The sequence below is a fragment of the Canis aureus genome, chromosome 3 (genome assembly GCF_053574225.1).
Source record: "Canis aureus isolate CA01 chromosome 3, VMU_Caureus_v.1.0, whole genome shotgun sequence".
Classification (NCBI taxonomy): domain Eukaryota; kingdom Metazoa; phylum Chordata; class Mammalia; order Carnivora; family Canidae; genus Canis; species Canis aureus.
In genome coordinates, this window is record NC_135613.1 from 18,036,556 (window position 1) to 18,056,057 (window position 19,502).

Here is a 19,502-nt window from a genome sequence, read left to right on the forward strand (position 1 = left end):
CTAAACAAACATTTTAAGAGGAATCTAGGGAAGAATCTGCCTCTGAAGATAAGCTACTCCAAAATCCAGAAGAAAAATTTAAGAACCTGGTTAGGATTCTCAAAAAAGGACAAAAAATAATAGGTTCTATAAATAATGAAGAAATGATCAAAATGAATAAGCAAAGGAAGATGAGTGATTTAAGGAAACTTAAAATGTAGTAGAATGAGAATCAGCATTACAGACAATAAAGTACACTATGTGGTCGATAGCAAACTTAAGAATACCTCTCAGAATCTAAAATAAAGGGACAAAAGATTAAAATGAAAAGAGAAAATATGATAACCATGGGAAAATGGAGAACAAAGATGATGTTTAAAAAGTACCACTGAAAAACTAAATAAATAAATTAAAATTTTTAAATAAATAAAAAAATAAAAATAAATAAAAAGTACAACTGAAAAACTGGAAAACTAGAACAGAAGGAAAACTGGAGATATAAAAGAAGAAAACAGTGGTGAGCTTAAGACTTACCACTTTATAAACATCTAACATGTTAACCATTTTATACAAAGAAAATAGTCATTTACACGTAAAGGTAACACAATAATATTCTCATATAAACAAGAACCCAGAAAATATACTTTTGTTAAAAAAAATACTTAATTATATAATAATTAAGTATTAATATTAAGTATATAATATTACTATTATATACTATATGCTACTGTAATTAAAATAAAAGCCTCAGGAACGGAGCAACCATAAAGAACCCAGCAATAAACACTGAAATCATTCAACATAGTTAAGTCCAAATAGCTGTTTTAAATATAGTTTTAAAACTGAAAGTGAATGTAAAAGTCACAATGTAATAATATCTGGTACTAAAACCTGTGAAGAAAGGGGAAGTAAACTATGCTAAATACTTTGTCTCAAATGGGAGCTGGAGGGTTGGGAAGCCCAAAGATATTCCTTTGCTCCTGACCCTACAATTAGAAAAAAACAACCAGAGAATAAATTTGAAACACTGAAGATAACCACAATCTATTAGCTGGAATTCACACAATCTATTACCTTCTAAAACACAGACAAATATAACAGTAAAGTCAATATAATCCACACAACGTAAGATAGAAAATAAAGGAGATATTAGGGAAGTGCAAAAGATAAAACACATGAGTTAAGGTTACAGTAATCATATTTACTATAATAACCAAAGTGAATGTTGATTCATGCCTTAAACTCTTAAATCAGGCCCCCAAAACATGTTAAGCCAAAACCCACATTTTTCATAAAATGTATATACATGCGATGCAACATATATATGTGATATAACGTTTTAAAAATAAGAGAATACAAGAAGGCATGGTAAAAATGTAAAATGAATACTAGAGGGGAAATAAATCTAGGCAAGAAAATTAAATGAAAAAAGGGTGGGGGAGACACTTTATCATACAAATGGACATCATTCCAAATGAAGAAGATACAGTGCAATAGTCAGCAAGTACTTATCAATTCCCACAGCTTTTCAGGGGTAAAAAAAAATTCACATGAAACATTGCTCAATACTACTACAATTCAAAATAATACATATCACTTTTTTGAGTTGCTCTGTTCCTTACAATATTCCATTTAGATATATAAAGAAAAAACTGTTAGAAATACAAAGAAAGCTAGCACAAATACTGTGATTTTGTGAAACGTCAACATACCATTATTGTTAATAGAAGATAAATCAGACAAAAAATATACAATCTAAATTATAAAATTAATAAGTTTAATTTTTAAAATGGGATAATGAGAGAGCACATTTTCCTGACGATAGAAAACTGATATAGAACACATAAAAATGCAAAATTCAATACAATTACATGTTAATAACAGACAATACCTGAGAATAATTGATCCTGAGAATAATCCTTTTAAAGTAAATCCTTTTAGGGATGTCTGGGTGGCTCAGCGGTTGAGAACCTGCATTCTGCCCAGGGCATGATCCTGGAGGCCCAGGATCAAGTCCCAGGATTGAGTCCCAGGATCGAGTCCCACATTGGGCTCCCTGCATGGAGCCTGCTTCTCTCTCTGCCTATGTGTGTGCCTCTCTCTCTCTATCTCTCATGAATAAATTTAAAAATCTTAAAAAAAAAAAAGTAAATCCCTTTAAAAGGAAGTTCAAAATTTCACAAGCATTGAATAAAAACTCAAGTGGAACTTTATCATGAAAAATGAAACAAAAAAAAATGTCAAGGTAAGTTTATTTTATTGCCCATTTAATGAAATTAAGGAACAAAAATATTGATTTTGGCATATTTGTTCTGAGAAAATTTGGGATCTCATATAACATCCTTCATGTTTGAACAATAAAAAGAGTGGTTTTTATGAAAAGAAAGACCAAAGCTTTATCAGTCTTCCAAAGATCCATCCCATGCTTTTCTATTTAGATATTTCTCCTCTGAAGCTGTCATGTTATCACCTCGTAGCTTCCTCTTTATTCTCTTGCATTGCACCCCATCCTTAGTTGTTGAAGAAATCTGAGTGATTCCAATAGTTCTCCAATATCACCCTCAAGCTTACAAAATTCTACAGGCTCTGTTTTTAATCAAAGATAAAAGATTGCTTTGTTTTGTCAGGAAGACATCCTACAATCAAACCAGCTAGAGGTGACTGGACAAAGAGATCTGACCAGTTAGACAGGTAAAGACCCTAGTCTTACTAGTGAAGAGACCTTTAGGATGAAACCAATTTCATAAGTGATTAATTCATCTGTGAACATTTCATGTTATGACAGTTTTCCTCCCCTATACAGCTTCATAACTAGGGAGTTAGATACTGATGTCTCTCCCCTTCATGGAATGTAAAATTCTGTCCTACATAATTAGGTGTAAGAAGATATCAAAATTGCAATGGCAGGTTATCTAGAAGTTAATCACAATAAAAACAGGTGATATCAAAACTACTAAGATACAGTCAAGGTGTTACCAGTGGGGGAATTTATGCAGTTAAATGCCTTCGTTATTAAATGACATTGAAAATAAACTAAGCATTTAATTTTGTATAAAACTGTGAAAAGATATGAAATTTAAAAACAAGGAATTAAAGATATAAATGGAAATCAAAGAATAAATCTAAGCTTTGATTCTTTTAAAAGATCATAACATTCCAAGACTAGGCAAGAGAAAGAAGGGAGGGAGGGAAAAAGGAGGAGGGAGGAGGAACGAAAGAAATGAGGGAAGGAGGGAGGGAAGGGAATGCACAAAGCACAATTATATAATGCTACGCATGGTGAAAAGGTCTTCAGTTGTAAAGTGATCAGGTTTGGGAAGACTCAAAGTCCATTTGTTCTTAAATCGAAATTAATATATAGTGACTGTTATCGCCATCTGTTGGTGGCAGTCAAGAGTTGACACTTTTGCTCTGGCTTTGTTCACATCTAAGAATCTTGTAAACTGAAATTTCAAAATGGTTTTAAATGTATAACTTCTGAATATTTAAATGGTACAAGATACCTTAGAGGCTATGTCAATTTTAGAATCTTGATGGAATTGAAAATGTGCTGGAAATTATAGTTAAAATTGACTTAAGAAGAGGTAGAAAAGTCAGAAACACAAATGACAATGTAAGTCAAAATAATTTTTCCCCAACATGTGTTAGAACTAGACAGGTGAGTACTTATAAGAGAGGAATTTAATTCCTATACTCTTGAAACTGTCCCAAAATATATAAAAAGAGGAAGACCTTCTAATTAATTTCATAAAATCAGTAATTCTGATACTATAAAAAGTCTGACAAAAATAGCCCCTGAAAAAAGGAAATTTGCAGATAAATTAAAATTATCAAATATGGAAGCAAAAGTCATTCAAAAAATTATAGCAAGTTAAATAAAATCATATACTCAAAGACTAATATATGGTCTCCAGTGAGCACTACATCTAGATGTGCAAGGATAGTTAATATTATGAAATCATCAATCTGATTCACCATGGTAATAGAACCAAACAGAAAAGCTCTATGAAGATCTTGAAGGGTAAAAAGAAAACACTTTAATAATATGCAATGCATGCCTGTTTAAACAATGCTACTGCAGTAGGGTGAGAATAATAGTTCATAAACATCAATAACATTTCCTCTCCTAAAATCAGGAGTAAGAAAACAATGCCTGGAATAACCATTGCTATCCAATATTATCTTGTAATTTTTGGTCACTGCAATAAGTCAGAAAAAGAAATAAAATGCAAATTACAGTAGTATATATAACTATTTGTTTTCAAAAACCAAAACAATCAACTAAAAGCAAATAAGTAAAGAAGCAAAGGGAAAAACAGAGAGAGAGAGACAAATCAAGAAACAGACTCTTAACTATGGAGAACAAACAGATGGTTTCCAGAGGGGAGGTGGGAGGGAGTCTGAGTGAAATGGGTGAGGGGGATTAGGGAGTGCACTTGTTTCAATGAGCACTGAATAATGTATAGAATTGTTGAATCACTATAGTGTACACCTGAAACTAATATATAACTGTATTAACTACTGGAATTAAATTTAAAATTTAAAAACAATAATTTTTAAAAATGAGTTCAGAGTTCTAATTTTATTTTAAAAATATTTATGAAACAAGACAATAGCCTTCCTACATACTAGTTATAATTATTTATATAATATCATGGGAGAAAATTATTTCACAAATGTATCAAAAACTATGAAATTTCATGAAATAAATTTTAAGTTTAAGACATGCTTTTAAATCCACAAAACTCTGGGTAGTCCAAGTGGCTCAGCAGTTTAGCACTGCCTTCAGCCCAGGGTATGATCCTGGAGACCTGGGATCGAGTCCCATGTCAGGCTCCCTGCATGGAGCCTGCTTCTCCCTCTGCCTGTGTCTCTGCTTCTCTCTCTCTCTCTTTCTCTCTCTCTCTCTCTCTGTGTGTGTGTGTGTGTGTGTGTCTCATGAGTAAATAAATAAAATCTTTTAAAAATAAATAAATCCACAAAACTCTAAAATAATCAAAATGGGTTGGACATATAAAGTAAAATACTGTGTCCATGAATGAGAAAACTTCATATGGCAAACAATCAGTTCTCTCAACTAATCCAAACATATACTATAATCCAACCAATATCTCAGTAGGACTTCTTTTTGAAAATAAATACAGGTTTTCAAAAATACAACTAATCAATACAGAGAATATTTAAGACTTTTTTTTAGGAAAGGAAATAAGTGGGCCTTTTCTGAAATTATTTTAAAATTACTACTAGTCTTGGTGCAGGACTAGAAAAATAAATCAATAGAACCCAACCCAATGTCCAGGAACTAAAAGAAGGATCTACAAGAAAGTGGTGTGTGATAAAAGTGGGAGGTCACAGAGCTGTGTGGAAAATAAGATTATCAATAAATTGTATTGAAACAATTGACCAGGCACTTGGAAAAATATAAAGTTAAACCCTACTCCAAATATACATTTGATTGTACTTAGGTCTTAAATTGTCTACTGCCCTTCCTATGAAACTATACTTCCATGCCTCATTGACATAGACTTAGCCATGTGACTTGATTTGGCCAATTAAACGTGAACAGAAGAGACATGGCACATCCTAGTACAAGTTCATCATGCCATTCATTAACTGTTTCCACCATCACCCTTTGTCCCTTGGGCAGGAGAAACAGATATAGGCTGCTTCTTTAGGGTGGGTCCCATTAAAAAAGGCACACCTGGAAGAGCACCAAAGCTTGTCTGCAGCCAATATATAAAGTGAGTGAGAAATAAATATGTACTATTACAAGTCATTGAAATTCGGGAACTATTTGTTACCATGAACAACCTCAAGAAAAATTAAGTGGTAGAGAAATAGAAAGAGGAGAGGTGCTCAGTCCAAATATCTATAATGAACAAGACTGGAGGTTGTTCAAGTTAGTGTTTTATTGCTTTGACAAAGCATGTGTTGAGAATGAATAATTCCAAGGTCTGTCATGAGGACTGCATCATTTGTCCTCCATCATTAGAAACATTATAGAAGGAAGTATATATACAGGATCTCTGTTCAGACTGCCTGAAGGCATGCATGACAGCCAAGAGAAATGGAGAAACATGTTCTGCTCTGATCTGGTCTGATCTTATCATCTCCAAGTTTGAGCCTCCACATGTGCCACGCTGGGATTATCTATCTACTTCTTTATCCAGGCTGAGTGAGGCTCCAGCTATCTCACCAAGAATTTTGTCCTGTATTAATGTTCACTTCACCTGTTCTGTTCTCTTACCATCTTATTCTCTAATAGTGGGGTGAAGGAGGGTTTGTGTTCCCCTATCTGAAAGGCACTGATGGCTGAGATCCACACTAAAGAACCGTTTATCTCCTTTTATGCCAGAGCTAAAGCAGCGTTAGCCCCAAGGATCATTATCTAGCCAGTTCACATTGTATAATGCAGGACTCTGAAAATATGCATATTTCCCTTGTAGACAAAGCATTCCAAAGGCTCCTGAGATCCTGAAATCACCCACCCAACCAGAACAACAGCTGCCACTTGAAATCTTCTAAGTGTGACACAAACTCTTGAAAAGTAAAAGCAGAAAAATTAAGCAAATGAAGTTATAATGCCCAGCAGCCTGCACAAGTAAAAGTAAGTCAAATAATTAGGTCCATAATGGTTTAGCTCTGTAGCAGGTATTAGCAGAGATATAGGCTAAGGATTTAGGATGACAATCTCAAAACATGAGAGATATCCAGGCAACAAGATAAAATGTTTATCCAAATATTTAAAGTGAAATGTTGCAGATATGAGAAGCTTACTATTTTAACCAAAAGCCTTAAAACAAAAACATAGAAATCTTTCAAAAGAAGCTAAAACATTTCCCTGCCTTAGGTAGAATATATGGAGCATAGATTAACCATTTCTATGTGTCTCTGGATAATTAGGAATGTCAACTTTCACACGGTGCTGTGATATACGGATCCTCTTGGGAATTTTCAAGTGCAGAGGGTGCCTGTAGCTACACTAAATGACTTAGAGCTACTATAATGCTCACTTCATATTTTTGCTTTTTATAGGTTTTTTAAGTCTTTTCCTATGTTGTCATAACTCCCATGATTTGAGCATACTTCCAACCATTTAGCCAAGTTTGGATGAAAACTATCTCTGGTAAAAGTACATACGTTAGGAGTATGAACTGCTTAGGTTCCAGCTACTTCTAGCTAGAACTTGTAGAGTATGAAGTTTTTTGCATCTTATTTTCTGCATAATTGCCACTAATTGGCTTTTTTCCCCTGGATTTTCAGCTATGTTGAAGAAAGGTAGGTTTGGTTGGTAGGTGACAGTTGGCCAAATAAGATGCTATTGAATAAAATTAAATGTGTAATGAAGGTATGCACAAAACAAAGAAACAGGGTCCTTGGGAAATAACACAGGAAAAGCAAAGTGTAAACTAAATCAGAAAAAAGGAAAGAAGGGAAAGTCCTTGGCATTTATTGACTCTCACTATTGCCAAGTACTGCAATGAATACATATATTTTCACATTTAGAATTGCATTTGTCTATAATAGAAAACAAAAGTTTGCTTAACAAAAAGTCTAGAAGTTCGTGATTACTGCCTTTGGTTCAATTTCTCAGTGATACTGTCAGAAGCTGGGCTCTTTCTCTTACTGCTCTGCCATCATTCACAAACTGCCTATAACCTTGTGGTTACAATATGGCTGCTGCAGCCCCAGACAACACATCAAACATTCAAAGCAGAATGAAAGGGCAAAGACTATATTCCTGTGAGACTTTGTCTTTTTATTTGGAAGATTGACCTTCTTTGGCAAACTTTCTCTTTCATCTCCTTATCCAGATCTAGGACATAGGCTGCCAGGCTGAGATTCTATTATCCTTGAATAAATTGGGATGCTGTTAGGGAAAGAAAAAAAAGTATGGATGGGGTAAAAGACACTAATAACAATTTTTTTTACTCTAATAGGGAAACTGAGGCTCATGCATGTGACTTATTCAAATGCACACAAGGCTACATTTGAATTTGAACCTATTGCTCTTCTCTCCATGACCATGCAATGGTAGTAAAAATATACCCCCAGACAAAAGACATGAAGAGAAATCTCACAGAGGAAGACATAGACATGGCCAACACGCACATGAGAAAATGCTCTGCATCACTTGCCATCAGGGAAATACAAATCAAAACCACAATGAGATACCACCTCACACCAGTGAGAATGGGGTTAAATTAACAAGGCAGGAAACCACAAATGTTGGAGAGGATGCGGAGAAAAGGGAACCCTCTTACACTGTTGGTGGGAATGTGAACTGGTACAGCCACTCTGGAAAACTGTGTGGAGGTTCCTCAAAATGTTAAAAACAGACCTGCCCTACGACCCAGCAATTGCACTGCTGGGGATTTACCTCAAAGATTCAGATGCAATGAAACGCCGGGACACCTGCACCCCGATGTTTATAGCAGCAATGTCCACAATAGCCAAACTGTGGAAGGAGCCTCGGTGTCCATCGAAAGATGAATGGATAAAGAAGATGTGGTTTATGTATACAATGGAATATTCCTCAGCCATTAGAAACGACAAATACCCATCATTTGCTTCAACGTGGATGGAACTGGAGGGTATTATGCTGAGTGAAGTAAGTCAATCGGAGAAGGGCAAACAGTGTATGTTCTCATTCATTTGGGGAATATAAATAATAGTGAAAGGGAATATAAGGGAAGGGAGAAGAAATGTGTGGGAAATCTCAGAAAGGGAGACAGAACAAAAGACTCCTAACTCTGGGAAACGAACTAGGGGTGGTGGAAGGGGAGGAGGGCGGGGGGTGGGGGTGAATGGGTGACAGGCACTGAGGGGGACACTTGACGGGATGAGCACTGGGTGTTATTCTGTATGTTGGTGAATTGAACACCAATAAAAAATTAATTTATTAAAAAAAAAAAATATATATATATATACCCCCAGAGTATATACCAGAGTAGCAGGAGACGGAAAAGTAGACCAGCCCCACTCACATTTAGAAAATATATTCCTGCATCCCAGCACAGCTACTTCCTAAATATACAAAAAAATCTTTCAAGAAGCAAATTCTTTACCTTTGCCCCGATTTGTAAAGGCAGAGTGGCCACTGCCACAGAGCTTGGAGGGAGAGTGGGGTCCCAAGAGGTGAAAGCCCTACTCAATGCACTGTCCCTACTCCATGGCTCAGGGCTAGCAAGGCTCTTCCTGCCTCTCGCCAGAGCTGCTCACTCATGGCCACCAAATTCATTAGACACATGCCTTGCCCCAGGTATTGAAATTTCAGTACCAGCCTCATCTCTGGCCCCAGAATTCACAAAATTCAATACTCCCACCCCCATTTTTTCCTCCCCTCTCCATCTAATTCTAGAGAATCGAGACAAGACAGTATTTACTCTTGGGTGTTTTTCCTCTTTGTAGCAATACCATCATTTTCAAGCATGCTGCAGAAATTAAAATCATTGTTCCTTTTTGTTTTATTAAGAATCCTGCCTTGGGACACATGATAAGCAACCTTATTAATTTTCTTTTGTATTTAAATGTTTCCAGAAGAAAAATAATGCAGTATTTTGCCAAAGTGTGAAAAGGGAAGTGATTGCACTAATTCTCAGTATTTAAAATCTCTGAGTTCCTATTCATCTCTATGTGGCTTCCATGATTACCGTTCTGAAATTCAGACCCAATCGGCTTAATGATGCCCCATTATCTAGAGGAAGAGTGCTTACCCTTGGGCCCCATGGATGAGCTTCAGAACATCCATTAAATTGAAAGCAAAAATTATACGTGTGTATGCATACATGCATGTCTTTTTCTGGAGAGAGGATCCATAGATTTCATCAAATTCTCTAAGAGATTGGATTAGTTTCCTAAAGCAGCCATAACAAATTACTTAAAACTTGGAGGCTTAAAACAATAAAATTCATTCCCACACAGTTCTGGAGGCCAGAAGTCTGATATCAAGAGGTTCACAGGACCACATTCTCTCCACAGGCTCTAGGGGAGGATCCCTCCTTGTCTCTTCCAGCACCTAGTGGGGCTCCTGGTGCTCCTTTGCTGGTGGTCACATCATTCACACCTCTGTCTTCAAAAAACCTTCTTCCCTGTGTCTCTGTGTCATTTTCTGTCTCTTAAAGTGACACTCACTGGATTTAGGGCCCACTCTAACCCAGCATGGTCTCATCTTGATCCTGACCTTAATTATATCCACAAAAAACTTTCCATACACAGTTGCAGAGGTTTAGAATGAACATCAATGGGGGGGAGGGGTTACTATTCAATCCATTAGGGATCCATGACCCTAAAAAATTAAGAACAAATGATATCCCAAGCTCCTGTGATGACGCCACTGGACATCCTGGATGACATTCCAGGACCTTGAGACTCTGTCACCATCCCATATATCTGACCTCATCTTCTGCAGTCACACTCCAGCTACCCAGGCTGCTCCCAGCTCCTCATACCACTGCACTTGTCTGCTTTCTAGCCTCTCCAGATGTCTTCTCTCCAAGTCTCTTCCATCTTGTTGTGGACACAACACACAATTCAATCTTTGAACCTTCACATCCTTGCTCCATACTTGTCCTAATAGAGAACTCAGCTAAACCCACAACTGACTTTATTTCCCTGAAAGAACTTGCAAACTGAAACCTAACCTACAGTTCTGACTCAACCTGCTGTGTTCATAAGAGTTCACATTCACAAAGACTTCCTTAATTCTCTGAGTATGTGGGCCCACACGGTTACCACCTATGAGATAAGTGCAATCATTACTTCCATTTTACAGTTGAGGGAAATGAGGGTTAAACAGAGTAGATAATTTGTTCAATACCACAAAGCTAGCAACAAACAGCTGTGGTCAAACCCTATATTCAGCCAAGACCAGAGCCTGTGCTCTTGACCATCAAGAATTTTCCTGTTCAGGGCTTCCTGGCTGGCTGAGTTGGTTAAGAGTCTGCCTTAGGCTCGGGTTGTGATTCTGGGGTCCTGGGATGGAGTCCCACATTGGGCTCCCTGCTCAGCAAGGAGCCTGCTTCTCCTTCTTCCTCTGCCCCCTACTTATGCTTGCTCTCTTTCTCTCATATGAATAAATACAATCTATTAAAAAAAAAGAATTTTCCTGTTCAAATAACAGGAATAACAGTGAAATTGGAACAAGGCAGAGTGGCAGGAGACAGAAAAGTAGACCAGCCCCTAATTAAATAGGCCTTCGAATGCTTTAAAGATAAACAGTAATTCTGAATGTGGTGGGAAACCAACAAGAACACTGAAAAGCATGATCTAAGAAAAGACCATAAGTTACTCATTAAATGGAGTAGTTTCACAGATTCATTCATTTGTTCATTTGTAAAATGGATATTTTAAAAAATGGCTGTTTATTGAGAACCTATGACATGCAGGGCACAGTGGGAGATAGTGGGAGATACAAGAATGAACATGTTAGATGAGATCCTGGTGTTCACTGATTTTTTTTTCCAGTAGAAGTAAGAAGACAATAACCAAAAAGGGATTAAACAAGCTAAGGCAGATAGTGATAAGTATTATTCTTAAAACAACTACAGAATGGCAGGGAGATGGGAGAGCAATGATCTACACTAACAAGTCAGGGAAGGTATCTCCAAAGAGGTAACACTTGAATGAAGATGTAAGTAATAAGGAGGAACCAACTGAGTGAGGATCTAGGGGCAAGGTCCAGGGGAAAGTCAAGAGAGAAAGGAGGGAGAGAGAGAGGGAAGATGAAAGTGTTAGAATTAATTAAGGGAGCAAAAACCCAGGAGAAAGAGAAGTTTATGGGACCTAGAGCACAGCAAAAATGCACAGACATCATGATTTCTACAGCTACATTTAAACAGCCTTGGTAGGATTGAGGAAAGGTGAATTATTGTCATTTGGACACTCTGTGACAGTTCATTAGCACTCCTAACTAATGGAAGATGACAAAGATTGGGCAAGAAAAGTGACTGCAGCAAATGCCTTGGCATCTCCAACTCTTCATCTTTGGCAAACAGCCTCTTCAACAGTTCCTTGGCAGCTGGGCACTCCCAGAACTGCAAGGAAGCATGGAAGATACGATCCTTGCAATGCAGCAAAACCAAGAGATCTCCAGGAGATAGGCTCTGGAAGATCAACATGGGATTTATCCATCTTCTGAAGAAAGCGAAACCAGCAGATAGCCTGGGCTCCAACCCATGCAACCCTGGGCCACCCCATCTCAGAACCATATTCTATCATATCTCTCTTCCTCACATAGCCAGACTAGGCAAGAAAGGATTACACTCCAGCTCCTGGGAAAAGCTTCAAGCTGCACATGTCACCAAAAGACCTTGAGAAAGCTATGGGAAAGTTTCTAGATATCTATGTAGGAAACAGTTGCCAAAGGAGACTCGTGGAAAGGCAGGACTCACTATGTCATGACTGCTTGACAATTGTCACTGATTTAGCTCTGTAAACCAGATGTTCCCAGTACTCTGGCTTGCTGAGGGCTCATCTTTTATTACCCAAATAACATGGCTAAAGCCACCATCTTATAACAGAAGTCCTAGGACTCTTCTCATATCTGAGAGAGAGGGAATGGGGAGGAGAAGTAATGGAGTAAGGTTTATATTTCTCCTGGTCATCTAGCTTCCTCTGACACCACTCTTCCTTCCTCTTCCTTCCTTCCTCTTCCCTCCAAACAACACTATCCAAGGCTATAGTGTATGGTTAACTTTTACTGGGGCTTTTAGGGATAACAGAGGTGGTTTCTTCAAAACCACTTCTTCACAATAGCACCTAAGCTAAAACTGCACAATTTTTGCGTAGTTCCCCAATATTCCCCCTCCACAGGCAATTTCTCACTGCCACCATTTTACCTAAGGTGCTGCCTCCCATCATATTACTGGGACATGCTCCTCACATGCTGGGCCTCATAAGCCCCTTTTCTTGGGTAACCCACCAATACTAAAATCCTTACTTTCTTAGTGGGAAGATTTAAGTTCCTTCAACTCACTCTCACAAGTCTAGGCTTTGCATGGAAGTTGGCAAAAGAGCAAGACAGAGGTTCATCTTTCTGAACCACACAATCCCATCAAAGTATTTTACTCCATCAGAGAGCCATCCACCTCTGATATTCATACTGTTCTTCCCCCCAAAGGCAAAAACTTGATATGTATAATTTTTTGATAAATTTTTTTTCTTTCTGCCATACTGCATCATAATCCCATCAAGATATATCAAGACAAACACCATCAATGAATTCACTGTCTTCTATAGTCTATTGAATTGATGCTTTAAGGAAGAAGAAAAAAACACCCAGAAATTAAATGAGGTCATTCAAATGCTTTGAATTCGTGAAACTGTGCAATGTCAACATATGGTGATGATGCCCTAGACTCAGTTCTATGACTATTTAATGACTGTGGTGGCTCATGCCTTGTGCAAATCCTTCCAGACCACTAGGCTAGTTAGCAGCCTCCCAGTGGTCAACCACATTCTTGGAGCATAGTTCATAGCTGTATGAACTATGTATGCTATCACTGATGAATGTGTTTCAGTCCCATGCCTAGAAATCAGGCAAGACCACTCCCTACACTACACAAGTTCAAGGAACTTTAGGCATTGCAAAATAGCTTATTGCAGTGGTCTTGCCATCTCTTATGTTGCTCCTAATTTTTGATCCTCACTTCCAATACTTCAGAACCTACCTGTGTTCTGACTTTCTGGCTTTGTTTCTTACTCTAAGCCTCATAGTCATTCCTTTTCATCGCTGGCAGATTTTTGCTTCCTAGTTTAGACTTCTTTACTGCAGGGCTTCTCAACCTCAGCACTACTGACAATGGATCTAGATAATTATTTGTTATGAGGGGCTGTCCTATGCACTTTAGGAGGTTTAGGGGGCACCCCTGGCCTCTTCCCACTAGATGCCAGTAATACCTCTCCCTAGTTGTAACACCCAAAACTGTCTTTTAACATTGCAAATATCCCCTGAGGCAAAATGGCACTCACTTGGCCACTACTGGTCTACTGAAAATGATTTAATTTTTTAAAAGATTTTATTTATTCATTCATGAGAGACACACAGAGAGAGAGAGAGGCAGAGACACAGGCAGAGGGAGAAGCAGGCTCCATGCAGGGGGCCCAATGTGGGACTCGATCCCGGGTCTCCAGTATCACACCCTGGGCTGAAGGCGGCACTAAACCACTGAGCCACCCGGGCTGCCCTGAACATCAGTTTCACTTGTCATTTGGTCCTATTAGCTTCTGAGTGCTGTGAAACACCACCTCACAACAGCTTCAGATCTCTAAAAGGAACCAGGAGAGATGGGTTGTTGGCTTCATTTTTGGCCTCTTGTGATGGAGTTGGGTGAAGACTGGCCTGCCCATGAGGTACTTCCTCGGGACTCCAAGAAGAAGATTCCTAAACAGTTCAAATACAGAAACTGATTTTGTCTGGTGGGCCAAAGCCAAAACATCCACTTGAACATTAATTTAGCCAACTTTAGTATGCTAGCAAGTCCCCATGATTGGATGAATTTTTCACTTTCACTCATATTTGGGGGCTTGCACCGAGCCCATTTTTGGCAAGCCAGTATTACTAAGAGGACACAGTTGAAGAGAGGCAGAATTAGGAGAAATTAGGCTGTTTACCATCTATATTGAGTAGCTTTGCAGGTCATAAAACTCCACGACCTTCTCTATAGATGAGTCTAACGGGGCTTCACAAGCTAGGTTTTTATACTCAGGTCTCCTTAAAATTTGATATCCCATTACAATGACATTACTCCTGAATCTTGACCACATCAATAAGTTGATTCCATCTTCTATAAAAATAAGCTTGCTAGAAAAGAAAATAGAAAGACTATGGCAGTCCAATAGAATAAGAGGAGATATCCTTTAAGCTGGGCAGTGGAGGGGGCGGCAAGGAAAACATTGGCCTCTTTCCATTCTTGGCCAAGAGAAGCCCTGTTTCTCTTTATCCCATTGTCTGGGCTCCTCCTTCTAATTTGCCACACTCATTAATTCATCCATTCAATAAACGTTGGGCAAGGACTGCTTTGCGCTACAATCTCTATCAGTGACTGGAGATACAAGCATGAAAAAGTCTTGACAAAGCAGAACATCATGGTGATCTCAGGTCATAGCACCAGATATATCTGATATATATTTCAGATATGTCCTCGCTCTGCCACTTACAGATGTACACAAGTCATTTACCCTTCCTGGATCTCAATTTACTTTTCTGAAAAAGTATTATAAAGTTTAAATTAGATAATAATACACTTATAATGCACATAGTCAATGATCTATACATATTAGAGATAATGATGGTGATAATAATGACATTTCTTATTACTCTTCTCAGGGAACTCCAAATCAACTAGGTATGTGTCAGGGGAGGGAAGCTCAGGAAAACAGACAGCTGCAGCCAAGGGTGGTGGGTGCTAGTGCAGAAATATCATGGAGTACAGCAATGCCACATGAAAGAGAATGGTTAACCATATTATGAGACAGGAAGAAGTAGGAGGCTTCCTAGATAAAGCAACCTGCATTGCCAGGGTTACTATATAATCAATCACTCCTTTCCTCAGGAATTTTGCCTCTGCACCAAGATCTCAAGTAATTCTACTTGAAGACACAAAAGGATGACCATTGGAAGCATCTCCAACACTCTTTCACGGGCTCTTCTCCATCAGGAAGAGGGGTTAAATTGCCCATCAGCTGTGTCAAAGGAAACCAGTCAAAGCCAAGAAGGTCAAGAAGAGTGGCAACAGGGGAATGTGGTCCCGCCCAAAGTTAACTGCTACACTATGACTGTTTCCACTTCACATCTGCTTTAAGGTGGCCAAATCTACCAATACTCTCAACCTAACAGTGAGAAGACAAGGAAAAGAAGACAATGAGCTACTCTGTTTCCAACAACTAATAGGTTGCATTTACATAGCTTTCAGTCTTTCAGAAGCCCTAAGATTCAGGAAAGGAGACAGTGTATAATAGAGGAATTACAAGGGTTTTGTAGAGGAAACCTATAGTTGGTGTTATAAACGTTCCTTCATTCCCACAAATTAGAAAAATCAAAGATATCATGTCCATTTTTTATTATAATTTAGATGCACATTTCATTCTCAAGGTGGAGAATTTATAAAGAATATATAGAGGGCAGCCCGGGTGGCTCAGCGGTTTAATGCCGCCTTTGGCCCAGGGCCTGATCCTGGAGACCTGGAATCAAGTCCCACATCAGGCTCCCTGCATGGATCCTGCTTCTCCCTCTACCTGTGTCTCTGCCTCTCTCCGTCTCTCTCTCATGAATAAATAAATAAAATCTTTAAAAAAAATAAAATAAAGAATTTTATTTAAGGACTGACACTCAGGGCATATTTACCCAAGACCAAGATGAAAAAAATTGCACCCAAGTCATCATTAAAGCTTTCAGAACAAGGGGAAAGGTCAACAAAGAGATTGCCCACTTATTTCTAGAGAACGAACGTTGCCTTGAGAAGAAATATTTTGTGTTTTCTTTTAAATTGTATCTGCTTTGAAGACTTTCCTGTTTTGAAATCCTATCAGTTCTATAAATCAAGATATTTCCTTCAGTTTATTTACGTAAGAATAAGTTTCCTTATTGATATTTATTTCACAAAGGCATTGAGAGTCCTGGGATAAGACATTACTCACAGCTGCCTATTTTGGCATATGCTTTGCTATTTGCCTTTTTATTTCAAGTCCTTGAAAATGAACTTTATACTTTTTTCTGATTGCTAGGAGATACATTTAAGCTGTCGATGGAAATGTTAAAAAATTGCTTATATTTTTGAAGATCTTTAATATTTCTTGTGTAATTAATGGTTATTATTTGAGATTAAGTAAAATTGAGGTTTGTTTTCTCTTTCCACAGTGCTCTTCCTTCCCTGTGTATCCCACTTAAATTAGCACACGCTAGTCCCAATATATCATAAAATTTCATGAAGAAATTGGCTAACAGAGAGGTTTAAGAGCTTGTCCTCATTTTGAAGGGGAATACTTACCTTAAAGATTTATAAGACATTGACCCTCAATCCTCTTTGATAAGAAAAAGAAAATGCATCATGAGATAAGTTTTTAAAACAAGCAACAGATTCGTCAACTGTTTTCTTCTTTAGCCTTACTTGGCTGGTTATTTATGAGTCTGTAGTTTTTCCCAAAGAGCACTGTAAATGAGTTGTAAAATCTGGTGACATTTTTGGGGTCAAATGGTGAATGAAATATGCTCTTGTCTCTGGGGGACAATCTCTCCTTCCTTGAAGGAAAAAAACCTATTTGATGCACACCTGTGATACTGGGCTCTAAATGTTTTGTTGATTTAGTCTTCCATTCAGCTAATATTTATTGATATCCTGTTATGTATTAGGTACTAAGAATACACTAGTGAGCAAAATCAGAATTTTCTGAGATGATGAAAATGCTCCATACCTGCTCCCATGCAGTTGTCACTAGCCACAGGTAGCTACAGCTACAAAAGTGGCTGTACTGGACAGCACAGGATAAGAGTCCTCCATTATCTTTCCTGAACAAACCACACCTCTATGCCTCCTTTCTGATTTTCATTCTGGGTTTCTTTAAAATGGAATGAAAATTTTAAGACAATGTGACACATTCTGAGAATTGAATCCTTTTAAATTTTAATACTTAAAAAAATTATTGGTCTTTTACCCACACCCAATCTGATAGTTATTTTCTGCAGCAGTTTGTATCTTTTAGGTCTTTTGATGCATCCAACACCCATCTCCCCTTTCCACTCCCATCGGGTTCCTCTCTTGAGATGGCAAGCTTCTTGCATGTACAACTGGGGGTAGGGAGAATGGGATATCTGTAGTTTCCTCATTCTGAGCAGAGCAAAAGCCATGAGTCCAGCATCTAAGAAACTTGAGGCAGGGACTGCAAATGACAGATCCCAGAAAGAGTATGGTCCATAGGGATACAATGACTCCTAAGGTGAGAGACAGCATCAGTCCTATATGATTATATCTGGTATCCATGGCCCCTGAAAGGCCAAAGGGATATTGAACAGGTGGGCTTAATCCTCTGCAACTTTGAAGCTAGAAGAGTACAAACACCTTGACACTTAGATGCTCCTTCTCACACCCTCAGCAAGGGACTACTGCCCATCTTCTGACATACACAGCATCCCTACACTGCAGGAGAAATCCCTTTATATTCCACCAGTCAGAGATCTGCCTCTGCTTGGAGAGCTGTAACAAGCAGATCTATGACTGTTTTTAAAATAATGCATTAAAGGAAACTCAGCAACTAGACACAGGAAGACCAATCTAAGCAAACAAAACATTTGTCCAGTGAAATGATGCTTCTAGAAACAACAGAGAGCAACCTGGACAATCAAATAACAAGGGCAGGTAAGGAGGTTCAAATACAGCACACAAAATGTGTAGACCTCAGGAAAAAAATGATTTCTCCATTGAATAGGGTTTCAGATTTGACATACACAAGAAAAACTTAAGGAGGCTCCATTAAATCAGAATTTCACATAAACAATAAATAATTTTAGCATATTCTTCCCATGCTATATTAAAAAAATTAATTCTGAAATCAAATTTAACTAGTTGTTCTGTATTTTATCTGGCAGCCCTACCATTGAACAGCTCAGTGGATGGATTGAAGAGAGGCTAGTCATTGAAGCAATATGAACTGGTGACTGGCAATCACATGGAAAAAACTCTCACTGCACAGAGCAAGCAAAGAGGTGGGCAAATGAAAGAAAAGGTAAGACCTGGAGCTAGGTCTAGAAGACATACTATATAATATGAATACCAAGAACAAAAGGCAATAATTTTAAAGTGTGTAATAAAAGATATACATGCCCCTATGTTTACTGCAGCATTATTTACAATAGCCAAGATAAAGAAGCGGTCCAAGTGTCCACCAGTAGATGAATGGATAAAGAAGATGTGATATATATATATATAATATATATATAATGGAATATATAATATTATATATAATGGAATATATTATATTATATACAATGGAATATTATATATACTATAATGGAATATATATGTGTGATAAATATATATAATATATAATGGAATATATAATATTATTATATATAATGGAATATATAATATTATATATATAATGGAATATATATATAATGGAATGGATAAAGAAGATGCGAGATTTATATATATATAAATATATATATAATGAAATATTATCCATTCATCAAAAAGAATGAAATCTTGCCATATGTAATGATATGAATGGAGTGAGAGTATTATGTTAAGTGAAATAAGTCAGTCAGAGAAAGATAAATATGATATGATTTCATTCTCTGTGGAACTTAAGAAACAACAAAACAAATGAGCAAAGGAAAAAAAATGTGTGAGAGAGGCAAACTAAGAAACAGACTTTTAACTCATGAGTGCAAACTGATGATTACCAGAGGAGAGGTGGGGGGATGGGTAAAATAGGAGATGGGGATTAAGGAGGGCACTTGTGATGAGCACCAGGTGATGTATGGAAGTGCTGAGTCACTATATTGTACACCTGAAACTAATATAACA

The 19,502-nt window shown here is 37.6% G+C and overlaps 1 protein-coding gene and 1 long non-coding RNA gene across 2 annotated transcripts in view; one reads left to right on the forward strand and one right to left on the reverse strand.

Moving 5' to 3' along the window:
• The window catches only part of CDYL2 (chromodomain Y like 2), a 195,355-nt gene that overhangs the window by 174,120 nt on the left and 1,733 nt on the right, over positions 1-19,502 (reverse strand). The window lies entirely within an intron of this gene.
• Positions 1-19,502, forward strand: part of LOC144310207 (uncharacterized) — a 38,652-nt gene that overhangs the window by 13,770 nt on the left and 5,380 nt on the right. Inside the window, exons 3-5 of the long non-coding RNA XR_013375907.1 lie at positions 2,607-2,670; positions 6,426-6,586; positions 18,563-18,699. This is a non-coding gene — a long non-coding RNA (uncharacterized LOC144310207). The remainder of the gene's footprint in view (positions 1-2,606; positions 2,671-6,425; positions 6,587-18,562; positions 18,700-19,502) is intronic.